The 14062-nt window shown below is 32.7% G+C and overlaps 1 protein-coding gene across 1 annotated transcript in view; it reads right to left on the bottom strand.

Annotated features, from left to right (window-relative positions):
- LOC126880052 (uncharacterized) overlaps nt 1–14062 on the bottom strand; it is a 383829-nt gene that overhangs the window by 336258 nt on the left and 33509 nt on the right. The gene's annotated exons all lie outside the window — the stretch shown is intronic.

Raw genomic sequence — 14062 nt, 5'->3', positions numbered from 1 at the left:
TTGTACTTATACTGGGTGGAGGAAAAGAAATGTTTTTCTTATGTTAAGTTTGAAACATCCTGTAGAGAGGACGAGGTACAATAATGCATCGGAATCATATTATAGCCTTATGTTTGGTGAAATTTTTTTTGAATGTGCCTGATATCTTTAGAAACAAAGAAAATAGACGGTTTTGTATTTTAACTTGTGTTTTAACCGAAACTAAAGTTTTGAGACACCCTTTAGGGAGGAAGAGGTAAAATGGTGGTTATGCATCGATACTATGTTGTAGTCTCATCTTTTGTATGTCTCATTTAATATGTGTTTTAACTGACGACTGCGATACGTGAGGAGGTCACGTCTTATCATACCACTAAGATGACATTATTTCCTATATATAGTGCGAAAGAAAAAGAGTGTTCAAAGAAAAAGAATATGTGTAATGTAACTCTCGATATTTAAAGAGCCTCCAGGTAGACACCGAATCCGTATTACTTTCAGGGAAATTCCACCCCAAAACATCATAGAGCCTCTATTAAACAATCTCGTCTCTCTTAAGTTGTGCTGTGCATACCACTTACCTGATCGACAATCGTTTACGTTATGTGCCTTTCTGTTTTTAAAGTTTTGTTAACTGTTATTTGTTAGTGTTAATTTAGTTTTGTTTCAGTAAAAATACATGGTAAGGAGTAAAACCACCTATTTTCTTTGTTATTTTCTTTATCTTTAGAAAGCTAAAGATATCAGGGAGATTCAAAAAACAAAATGTTCACAAAACATAAGACTACAATACGATTCCGATCTATACACAGATTTGTACCTCGTTCTCTCTACCGGGTGTTTCAAACTTAACATAAGAAAAACATTACTTTTCTTCCACCCGGTATAAGTACAAAACAGAAGTTTAATTAAATTTTTGCACAACTGTGTAAATACTAAAGAAATATCTAAGATAATAAAAACAAAAATTAGCGAAATCCGTTGATATGTTCACGAAAAAATAAACTATAAAAATGAGCATACATTTTCTATATCCTTAACTTATGACTCTCAGTGTAGTGGAAATTTTTAATCCAACATCCAACATCGGCATTCACGCTCCAACTTTCTTTGTAATACCGCTAGTCGTACCACTAGTGGTATTACTAGTAGTACTACAACCCATTCACGGTCTGATTTTAGATCCAACATATCACTTTCTCTCTCTTGTCGTACCACTAGTAATACTACAAATCAGATCATGAATGAGGCCCTTTAGACAATTTAAAGTGCCTGCCTAAAGTAAAACGTAGTTATTGTACGTGCTTTTGAATAAGGAATGAAGGATAAAACAATAAGCGCTTATCTCGTAAACCTGACTGAGTTTGAATTTGAGAGAATTCCCAGTTTCAGGAAATATTATGCGGGAGATGAAACTTATGATATGAGATCAACAATGTAAACTTGAGGAATGAGATGTCAACGTTTTGTAATTTATAAAATTGTCTCCTTATTTCCCTGTCAGTCATTATTTTCATTTAAATTTATTAACTCCGTGTTTCCACCTGAAACTAAATTTTTTATTTGAATTAATGGAAATTTAACAACGAAAATACTTATTTTATGGTAAGTAAGACAAGAAAGCTGGACTTGAATTGGAAGAGTGATAGGCCTTATAGTATATTTCACGAATTTGTGACTACATATTTTGGATTACGGATGGAAGCTTTGATAGCAGCTTTCAATAAGATAAAATGAAAACGTAGACTGTTATCAGCAAATTAGAACCGCACTCATAATCACTGTCAACCGTATCTTTATTTGGATTGTAAATGATGACTAGGTAAATTGCTTTAATTCGATTTTCACGGATCCAACATTCTTTTATTAACTTTTCAGATTTCCGCACTTTTTTCCAAAAATTGCAAGGTTTTGCAAGGTTTAATTGCAATGTTTCTCCCATGTTTCCTAAACTACTCCGTCACTGTAACCGTTACGTCTAATATAGTTATCTTAATAGGTTTTGCATACTCTCCAAATATGTTCAATGGTGTTGAATTCACAATGGTAAGGGGGCAGTCCTAACATATTTTGTTAAAAAGTTATGTATAATTTCATCTAATATACATTTTTTTTTTCGTTCCTTTTGGCTAACTAGTAATTCCGGCTTGAAGAAATCCCGAGGAACCGAAATATTTTCATTCTCTAATCATTATTTTTTTTATGTAGTGTCAAGGAATTTATTGGTTGCTTTTTTAAAATTTACGAATGGTACAGAGTATAGGGCATTGTCCAAAACTATAACAGACTTGTAAAACATGCACCCTAACAACACAAAACATTCCAGGAATGTACTATCAAAGTTATATTAATGTTTGAATGTTCTGGACATTCAAGGAACATGCGGTGAACATCTGATTAAATTATTGGTGGAATGTTACTACAAGACATTCTATGAACATACTACCAATGTCCTCTATTTTACGAGAGGCGATTTACTATTCAATTTGCGTTCATTTTTAAATTTGCCGCGCGTGTATCTATGTATTAGTAGGCAATCCAAACCACGTGACTTCTGGCTGGCATCGTTGTCATACAAAAAGTTACAGAGGTTATGTTTGTAATATCTATTTTTCATTGTTTATTGTCGAATTTGGCTATTTTGGATTCATTTGGATTTCGTTTGTTGTATTTTGTGAACTTTATAAAATTTACCACAATGGAGAAAAGTAGGGGAATAATAAATGCGTGAGGGAAAGTGACTCTTTTAGCACGGCCGTAGAAAAACAATTTTTATTTACTGTTAATTTTTCCCTGATATTTATCAATATTGATGAATTTTGCAAGCAATAACATTATTTCTTTTATTGTTTTAGATATTTATTGAAGCTGAAAATAATTGGGGATTTAGATCCATATACAATTCAGTCAGAATTGGATTTTACAGTAAAGTTCATTCCACCAAATTACTAATATAGATATTTATACATATCTGGTGGAGTCTCACAGTTACTACTCTAAGCAGCAGATGAAAGCATACAAAATCCTTCAGGCACATAAATATTTTATAGCTGGATTTGTTTTTAAAGTTGGAGTAAAGTTGGGGAAGTCACGAGCAACAACTTTACTACAAAACATGTCAAAAAATATCATATGAAAATAGGAGGTGACTGTGAAAAAGTTTTTAGTCTCTCTTACAAAACTCATGAAAAAACAAATCGGAGGTATTATGTCACATCAGCGACTATATCCAGGGAATGTATAAAAAAATATACTGTGAATGTCCAAAGAACATTCGTAGACATTCATGAAATGTTCCAACAAGACATTCAAGGAATGTTTAAAATGCTGACACAGGACTTTCCTGGGACATTTAGGGGACATTCTTGTGCTTTTGAGGACATTCCAGGAATGTTTTCAATATCCTGTGTGTACATTCTAGGAACATACATGGAATGTTTGGTGTTATTAGGGTAAACTTGAAAGCATTTTTTCTTTCAACCATTTCACAACTATCTACGTATTTATGGTATCTTGAAATGGATTGTTTTGAAAATCGGTTGATTTTGATTTTGACTAAAACAGAAGATCTACTCCATCAATAAAATCATGTTTTTCATCCGCATGCAATATAATATGTCCTTTTCCCTCAGTATCGATGGGTTTTTGTGGATTTTATACTCTCGTCCTGCCAAATCCCCTTTATTCTATCTTTAGCAAAAACCCACGGATTGTTTAATAATAATAATAATAATCAAATTAAACTTGAACTTTTGTAAAAATTTTATATAGTTTCTTAAAAACTCGATGATTTTCTGAATGACATTAGCTCTTTCACACAAGGTTTTTCTATTATCTTCCATTCAAAACCTTAACCATATACCTATGTTTAAAAACTTTTCAGAGACTTACCTTGAAAATTTTCGATTGTATCTCTGTTTTCTAATTTTGTTATCACCGTTACTATATAAACATGTTTTTTTTTTCACGCAATATACATAATATAATTTCTCAAATTTCGATCTTTCAACCCTCAGGATTATCTTTAGACTTGTGATGTGGTCTAAGTTTATATTGTGCTTATGGGTACTACTATGACAAACTTTTCCAATAATTTCTAAGTGGTTTAGGAGTATCGCTAAATTAAGGTATCAGTTGCATCAAATGATTAAAACTTCAAGTACAGACTACGAGGAATTTACTAAATACCTACGTTTATGTTAATTTGTCAGAGGGCGAAAGTTAATCAAAAGTGTTAATCAAAAGGGTTAGTACCTACTTTCGTACTTCTGCTGTACAGAAAAGTGGACCATAGGGCTTTTCATCGATTGTCATTTGTTTCGAGCTTATGTCATACACTTTAACAAAATACACTTTAACAAAACTTGATAGACAAAGAAAACAAGACGAAAAAGAAGAAGTGAATATTTACTTTTTTAATTAAAAAATAAGAGAATATAGAACAAGATATAAAAAACATATAAACAAAGTGGACGAATATCGACAACCTAAACAGATGCCAAATTATAAACAGAAAGTAAAAAATATCAGAGGCCTCGTGCAAAAATAGAGTGAACCGAAATATAGGACAAAAATGTCTTTGGAATGAAAAATAAGTGAGACACATTTATTAACTTATAAAGAATTTAGGCATAGGTGCGATTGTCAATGGAATTACAATTCTTCTTCAAATTTCCATAATTTCAAGTAGTTACATGTATGTACACGTAGTTATGCAAAAAAAAGAAATTATTAACATTTATAAAGGACTGCGAAAATAAAAGTTTTTTGCGTTTAGCTCGGTCAATTGTTTATATATTTTAATTTAGAAACTCGCAAATTAAAAAACTTATTAAGATCTACCACTTTTATTTGAACTGAACAATTTTTCTCTATGTATACGAAACGTTTTATAAACAAAAATAATTTTTTCGCTTTTTATGATTGTTTAAGGAAACAAAGCAAACTCAGGTGTACCTCTTCAAGGATTTTTCATCAGCTATCACTCATATATCTTTTAGAATCTTCAACAACATGTACAAGATTTTTTCGGCTGTTATTTTTTCTACAACCTTACATATTATTATGTATATTTTCTCAATAATATGTCATGTATCTCAAGGCAATACAAATTTTATACGGAATTAATGTTGAATTTCATTCACAGATTTGTTCATAAAATATACATACTTTTTTTAAATTCTATTTAACGTTCACGGCCGAGTAGTAATTATTAAACTGGTCAATGTTGCGTGATTTTGACACAAGCAAAAAAGTTATTTGTCGTTCAAATATATTTTGCGTGGCATTTAATGTAAAATGTGGTTACCAAAAAAAAACGCAATATATTAGTTTTAAAATAAATATTGAAGTATCGTATATTTTGATTGATTATCCTCAATTTTTGGAAATTGCATTTAGATTCTGATTGAAAATTCTATTATATCTAAGCTACGTCCATAACTATATCTGAACATTGTAGCGTTTAAAAAAAACTCCAACATTAATTTAATATCCAGATTCCCAAAAAGAATGTCGATTTTTTTAATTTATTTTGTGAAGTTGAATATCATCAAAAGATCCCAAGACGTCCCTGTATACAGCTACTAAGTATTGCACAATATTTCAATGTGTTACAATTTGTAAGAGTTGCTGATGCCTAGAAGAACTTTCTAGAAGAAATGTTGAAAGCCCCTTTCAAAAAATGGTTTGGTCCAACCGAAAGTGACGTGTTTTAGTCATGTAAGCATCCCTAAGGATCAAAATCGCTCGGTACTTCGTCGTACTTTTCCCTATCTGTAGCTTCAGAGCGAAGGCAGATCAGTCCGGTTTTAGATTTCGAAGCGGTATGATCCCGCTGGCCGACTCACTTGAAAAAGGGCGTAGCCCCTTTTGTTCCTCGCCGGTAATAAGCATAGAATGGTCGTTTTAGAAGTTAAGAAGATCTAGTGTGAGTGCACGATGATTTTTCTGCCCCAAAGTGGATTTGTATGGTAGAATTTTGTGCTCTCATACTCTGGTTGAGTTGTGACGCAGTTCTATAAGCCGGCATTGTGTAGAAGTCTTTGTTTGTTCCTGTCCCTATGCAAGTTCCAGTTGATTGCCCTGAAAAGTTCCAATTTCCCAGAAGAGCCCCCTTTGTGATTTGTGTATGGAATGTCTACCCCACACCCCACCCTCCAGTGATTGCCCAGAAATTGAAGAAAGAAGCCATGTCCTCCCCCTGCCCCCTGCCTCAGTTCGATGAACCCCTCCCCTGTAGTTTGTGACTGTGACGAAGAGTTTTTTTTGTTTTTAAGGTATGATATGTTTTTAAAATTTTACTAAATTTCAAGTGGATAAATTGCTGGTAAATAATTGTATAAAGAAATTTGCTTTCATAATGGTAAAAAAAGGCAGTGACTTATGACATTTGACAGCTACGTCAAATCTTGTGTTGAAATAAATAGGTCAAATTTTATTTGACATATACTGCCCAACAAGTTCAATTGTAATTGTTTTGTTTGTAATCATTGTAATCATTGTTTTTGTAGTAAAATTTTGAATAAACCTGGTAAGAGTTTAAAGTTTTGAATAAACGTTTTGTAAGTGTATCTACCATTTTATTTCTGTAACCTTGTTTTGGAAAAATTTTAAGTAAATTCTAATGCAACTGTGTGTAAGTTTTAGAGTAGAAGAAAAAGAATGTGGCATAGAAGCCAGTATTGAGATAAAGTTACCTAGTATAACCCCAAACGAGGAATCTGAGAGGAATGTCTCCCCATTTGGTACCCCATAAGAGAAGAAAATGTCTTAGGAAGTACCCAAATATGAACCAGAGGATTTGTTTCGAACGGCGTCCTGTTTTTTAAATAGTAGAAAGATCCTCTAGTCTGAGTAAGTACCCTTTGTATTTGGTTATGGTAGTTTAGTCATCTTAACACCCCTTCACCCTCCCTGACGAATCTACGACCTAGCTCCCGCACAACAAATGAGCTGCCGTCCCGCAACGAGGTTTTATGTGTCTGCTTCTTCTTCTTTAGCCCCATTCTTACCCCCCAGTATCTCTATAGATAGTCTTTCCTTTTTCCCATATGAGCAGACATGTTAAACGCTTCAACATTTAGTTTATAGGTCCTAGTTTATAGCAGGACATCATACTGATGTGGATATTTTAGTGTGAAATAAGTCGGAGTGCAATGTTAGTCTAGTCCACAGAGATTATTGCGTTACTACGTACCCACAGTCTATCTCTCTTCCATTTTTTAAACCTACCAGCTCCAACCAAGCCTCCTTATCTTACCGTATTGTTTGTTCATCCATATGTCGATCCGATACACCAGCAGATTCATATAGAATTTATTTTAAACTACTAAGTTAGCCTTTTCATTGTCTGGCCTGAGCCTTAACCATCGTCTTGTTAGATCATTCCAAGTGAACAGCTGCCTAGACCGTTAAGGCTATCTAACTGACGTATAGTGTACATGTAAGCACATGTATAGTGTACATGTAAGAACATGTATTGCAAATTGGGTAATTCATTAATTAGTCGAAGAATATTACATTGTTTTCCTCGCATTATATGTGCAAGATATGCTATTTTCCTGAATATGGCTCTATAAATCGGATGACGTGTAGCTTCTGATCTATTAAAAACTACTTCATTTGTCTGCTTAGCAGGCATCCTATCCAGTAGCAACCGTAAATCGTCAAAGCTTTCCGTCATAATAGCCATGCCATGGGGCAACACTAGGGTGATCAAATGTCCCGTAAAAACGGTATTGTCCCGTGTTTTAACTATCGTACCCAGAATCTCGAAAAGGTGTCCCAGGACGCCTAAATGTCCCTTATTTGGGTTGACGATACACCTTTCTCGCGCCTCTCATTGGGTCGTCTTCCCTACTCCTCGAGATTTTAACTTTGCCCAACAATTTTGGTTATCTTGTTTAATTATGTATGTTTTGAAGTATGTTATAATAACTAAGTATTCACTGATAAATTGTTGTTTTTATTTATAAGCCTCACAGTTCAAATTTACATGACATATTCATAGGTAACTTGAAAAGAAAACGATAGGTCTTAAATTAGCTAAAAAGACCATGGTTCAATGATTACATCTCAATGAAGCCCCCTTGGACCCTCTTTAGCAGGAGGGTATCGTCCCCAAACCCTTCTTGGATATGTCCTGTTTTTTCAAATTGATGATTTGGCTACTCTAGACAACACTGCAATGGTTCGCTTCAAATAGAAAGTCTCATTTAAAGGAGCACACAACCACTTATTATAACAGACTAACGGTGGGGTGTCAAACGAGAGGTGTAATAGAGTCAAGTGTCGCTAGGTAGACTTTAAATCTCTGTATATACTTATGAAGATACTTTTGCTTGCAGCACCAAAGTCAAGCAAGTTCTGGTATTAAAAAATGCGAAGATTATGGTTAATGAGATATATAATATATATTATGTTCTGTATACATACTGAATGTATACATACAATCAAAAGTTTTTCTTGAAGTCTATGTAGGTATCTACTCATTACATAGTAGTTCTTAGGTAAATTTAGTTTTTCAAGTTTTTTCTTGAAATATTTTTAGACTAAAAATTTATCTGAAGAAATTTTAGTAAGTCTGAATCCATTTTGATTGTTGCTAATTATATGTTCTATAAATTTAGATTAAAATTTTTTAAGTAAAAATTCATATTTGCTTTAATCTACACATAATATATTAGTCTGGGATGGAGTGTCAAATTTTTACGGTGATTTTAGCACGGATTTTATGAATTTTTGGTGGTTAGTACTTGTTTGACAACGAAAATGCCTGTCAGCTGGTGCGACTCCGAGACTTTTAGGCAAAAAAAGATAAAATATGAAAGTAGGTGGAAAAACCCTACAACTTGTATATGTCAAATATTTATCTCCGTATCTTACATCCATAGTGGCCCAGTGGTTAGAATACCTGACTCCCGGCTTTCACCCAAGCGAGTCGGGTTCTATTCCAGGCATCGGAAAACCTTTTTGTTTGTAAAATTGACATTTTGATTTGAAAAATAATTGTTTTTATAATACTTTTTTATATTTTGTCGAATAAATAATAAAAACGTGATATTATAAAAAGTTCATTTTTATAAGAGTGTAATTATTTTTACTATTAATTTTCCTGGTCTTTTTTCATTTTATTCCCTGGTTTTGGACCATCTGACAAATCATTTTGTTAATAAACTTTGGAACAACTGACTATATAAAAAAACAGTCATCCTAAAATGCTCCGGTCAAACTTGGCACTATCTCCCGGACTATAAGATTCATAGTTGAAATAATTCAGAAAATTATTTGTCTTTGTAATTTAAAATCAGAATGAAAATATACTTTTAGAAAAAAAATGTCATGATCTTAAAATATTTCTTATTTTTTTAATAAATGTTCATTTTTAACAAACTACAAAACTGTTACAAATAAAACGATTGCTTTATCTGTAAATCAGTAATTAAAATCTCATAAATTGAGCTGTTTTTTTTTTCGTTACAGCCAATCAGTGGTTAATTCTCTTACTCCATCACCAAGATAACGATTTTTGCTTTAATTATAAGTCACCTAGTTTCAAATAATGTTCTGTTTTGACGAAATACTCATCAAGCGAATAATAAGATGAGCGATTCTCATTCAACTGTTTCCTCTAATTTGTTTAGATTATTTGCAGGATTGTGTTTTTTGTGCGATACTCGTGAAATCGAAACCAGGTAAAGCTTGTTAGTCATTGCCTCACCTTTATAATTGACTATTGTGCAAATTTTCATTAAATCTAAAGAAGCAAATCCATTACGTCTTTGATTACATCGATTTTTGTAACGCCCATCATTGCTTGTAAGTAATTTAAATGTTGCTATTGTGTATCTTCTATACATTTACTTAGAATTATATGCTTCCAATAACGTGCCCAACCCATATCACTTAAACTGTTGTTTTTTTATGCTATTAATGTATATTTATTCTCTAATTATGTTTTTCTCTTCGATGATTTCTCTGATTCGTTAATTTCTAATCTTGTCTCGTATATTCTTCATAATGCGTCCGTTTCCATAGTGTTAAATCTTTTTTATCGTATTCTCCTAACTCCAAGTTTAAGAATACTTTCATTTTTTTCATCTAGAATTGCATATAAACCTCTGTACCATTTAGTGATAATAAATATATTTTTTATTTAGCTTCTGATGTTTGTATTCTATAGGCTCATTTTATTTTAGTCTACCACTAAATAAAAAACTCTGTTGATGTCTTGTTGGCTCCCTGATCTATAAATGATTTCTTATACATACTACACACACCACCAGTACGACTATATCAGGGGGTTTCAAGCCAATTCAGAGTTAGTCCAGAGAAATAAGGTTTTTGTCGGGACACTTGAGCAGCCAGGTTGCAAATGGATTTTTTGGGTACTATATACCTAATACATTATAAATACAAAAATGCCCGTCACAGTTCGGACGAGAAACTTAGTTATTAACAAATAACGGTCAAAAATGGCAGTTTTTTTGTTTAACTCGCTACAGGTAAAAATAGGGTAATTAAATATCTTATTTATAATATTCTTCTTTTTGTAGAAGATCCAAGGTTTAAAATGGCACTTTTTGAATTTTGGTCCGATCCTTTTTTGTTTCGGAAAGTGCAAAATAAGACTAAAATTTCAAAAATAAAAAATGTGCTATAACTTTTGCGAAAATGGTCTTAAGACTTTCATATTGCTCGAAAAGTTGAGTCGAACATTCCAAATAATGCACACAAAAATTTTAAGACGATTCGTCAATTAGTTTAAATTTTATTTAATTTGTTTATCGCAAAGAGCTTTTTTTCGCAATGTTATTGTTCAGACAATAATAATGACATAGCAATTCAGTGGAAACCACATGCAAGAATAATAGTTATATTTTTAAAATGTTAAAAAAAATCATTAAAAAGTCGTTTTAATCACTCCGAAAAAAGGTTAGTAAAATAGAGTCATTTTTGGCTTCTAAACAATTTGAAGAACTTTGTTAATATTGACTATAGAGTAAATTTACTTTAGGATTTCAAAAGCTGGTATTTTTATACGAATTTTCAGAAAAAAAACTTTTTGCCTAGGTTAATTAGGTTCAAAGTTAGCCACTTTTATTATTTAATTCGCAGTTACTTCTATATACATCAAATTCTCCTGTAACAGTGTTAGTTACCATACGACTCCGAAACGACTTGGACGATTTTTATAAAATTTTACACGTTTATCCTGTAGGACGTTGAAGAGGTTTTAATCTATTTTTTATACCCATAAGTTATAAGGGGGGTTGCCCCCCTGACATTTTTTTTATTTTTCTGGACAAAATTATCTACCTTAATTTTATATGATGTAGAATTAAAAAATAGATACAACCCTTAATTTTCACTCTTCTATCACCAACCCCTATTTGTTAATAGCCATCTATATATTTACATCTATAAAATTCTCCTGTCACAGTGTTAGTTTCCATACTCTTTCGAGATCGCTTGACCGATTTTTATGAAATTATATATGTATATTCGGTAGGTCTTAAAATCTGTCGTAACCTATTTTTCATATCCCTGAGTGATAAGGGGAGTTCCCCCTAACATTTTGTAGTGTTAGGTGGGGTTGTGTTTACATAGCGTACTCTATAAGACTACGAGTACATAAAATTAAAAAATTATGATCAAAATCCATCAACAAGTTCCAGCGATATTAATCGCAGCATATGTTTCAGAATCAGTTTTATTTTTTGAGTGCACGTATTTTAGTAATTCCCCTCCACCGACCACGAATTAATTCCGTTCGGATGCCATTTTTAAAGCTTTATCAACCACTCTGTTGAGGTTCAAAGTTTACTCAAACTTTTACACGTAACCTATATAACTTCAACTTCAAAATGGCTCTAGTTAGGTTGCTTAATTGTTATAAACAAAGTAGCCGTCAATTAAATTAAAAAAGTGGCTAACTTTGACCGTAACTAACCTAGGCGAAAAGTTTTTCTTTGAAAATTCGTATAAAAATACCAGTTTTTCAAATTCCATTGTAGTTTTAGCCTACAGTCAATATTAACAAAGTTACTCAAATTGTTTATAAGCCAAAAATGACTCTATTTCAGTAAAATGTTTTCTGAGTGATAAAAGTGACTTTTTAATGATTTTTTAAAAGTCGTTGAAAATATGACTATTCTTCTTTCATGTTGTTTTCACAGAATTGCTGTATCATTATTATTTTCTGAACAATAACATTGCGAAAAAAGCTCTTTGGGATAAAATGCTAAATTCATTTTCGCAAGAGTTGTAGCAAATTTTTTATTTTCGAAATTTTAGTTTTATTTTGCAATATCCGAAGCAACAAATAATCGGACCAAAATTCAAAAAACGCTATATTAAATCTTGGCTCATCTACTAAAAGAAAAATATTATAAGTATATTATATATATAATCGGTTCATAACGTTCTACGACGTCTTCCGATTCCCAATCGCCATTGCTCTCGATCGTAGCACATGTCTTCGTTCAAGCCTCTTTCTCTGATTTCCCTATGGATTCCTTCTATCCAGCTTTTCCTAGGTCTTCCTCTTTTCCGCCGTCCTTTTGGTGCCCATCGTAGCACTTGCTTGGGTAATCTGTCTTCTTCCATACGTTGTACGTGGCCAAACCATCTTAGTTGCTTTGTTTTTATATCGTCCATTATTGTATGCTTTACATCCATTATCTCCAATATTCTTGTATTTCTGATTTTTTGTATTCTTGTTATACCAGCAGATCTTCTCCAGAAGTTTATTTCAGTTGTTATTAGCATATTTTCGGATGTTTCTTTAAGTGGCCAAACTTCGCTGCTGTATGTTATAATGCTCTTAACAATGCTGTTAAAGATGTTACGTTTATTTTCTTTGGAGATACTTTGGTCCCATAGGATTTTGTTCAATAATGCGATAGCTTTCCTTCCTTGTGTGCACCTTTCTTGGATATTCTTGTCCAACGTTCCATCTTGTGTAATTTTAAGACCCAAGTATTTATATTCCTGAAATAGCAATAAATATTATAAGTAAGACATTTAATTACCCTATTTTTACCTGTAGCGATTTAAACGAAAAAACTCTCCATTTTTGACCCTTATTTATTGATAACTAAATTTCTCGTCCAAACTGTGACGAGCATTTTTGTTTTTATAATGAATTATTTATATAGTGCCCAAAAAACGCATTTGCAACCTGGCTGCTCAAGTGTCCCGATCATGGTATATTTTTGCCTTATTTCCCTGGTCTAAGTAAAGAGAGGGCTTTGCTAAGGATACGTTTCATCACCTGACATTCAATATTTATAATGGACATGTCATGAGTATGGCTTTAGAGGGATGGGTATGTGGAGTAACGATGGCTAGTAAAAAATTCTCCAATTTAGGTTGAGATACTACACTTATAGAAGCAAATGGACAAACAATGCTAGATCTCCTGCGAAGAATTGAGTCAGAAAGCATTATAGTTGGCATTAATAATAAAAAAAGACGAAAATAATGGTGATAGATTCAACACTATTCAGCTGAGTAACCACTTTCAGGAATACCAGATAATAAACAGCTTTAACTATCTAGGATCTATTATAAATAACGATGATAACTGCATAGCAGAAACTGCATTGCTTTGGCAAAAAATACGATGGGCCGCCTAACTAAAGTTTGGAAAGATATATATATATCTCTCAAAAAAAAAAAAAATGGATGCCTTTGAGATGTGATGCTGGCGACAAATGCTGCGCATACCTTGGGCAGCTAATCGGACAAACGTTTCCATCCCTAATTAAGTTGAAATTCAGAAAAGGCTGTACACAACATGTCTACAGCGAAATCTTCTGTTCTTTGTTCATGTGATTCACAAAGGTGACAATAATTTAGAAAGATTAATTGTTTCTGGACACGTTCGGGGGAGAAGACTAAGAGGGTATTCACCAATCAGATCGTCCGACCAAATTAAAAATTGTCGCTGAAGATAGAGACCAATTGAGAAACTTTGTTAGGAGTATTGGAGGCAATCACGATCTTCAGTAATAAGGAAACCACAATGGAGAGAGAGAGAGACGCCAGCAACGAAGAAGTTCTCAAACTCATAAATCAG

This window comes from Diabrotica virgifera, chromosome 2, assembly GCF_917563875.1.
Source record: "Diabrotica virgifera virgifera chromosome 2, PGI_DIABVI_V3a".
Lineage (NCBI taxonomy): Eukaryota > Metazoa > Arthropoda > Insecta > Coleoptera > Chrysomelidae > Diabrotica > Diabrotica virgifera.
Note: the sequence above shows the minus strand (reverse complement) of the source record. Positions and strands in the feature narration are given on the sequence as shown.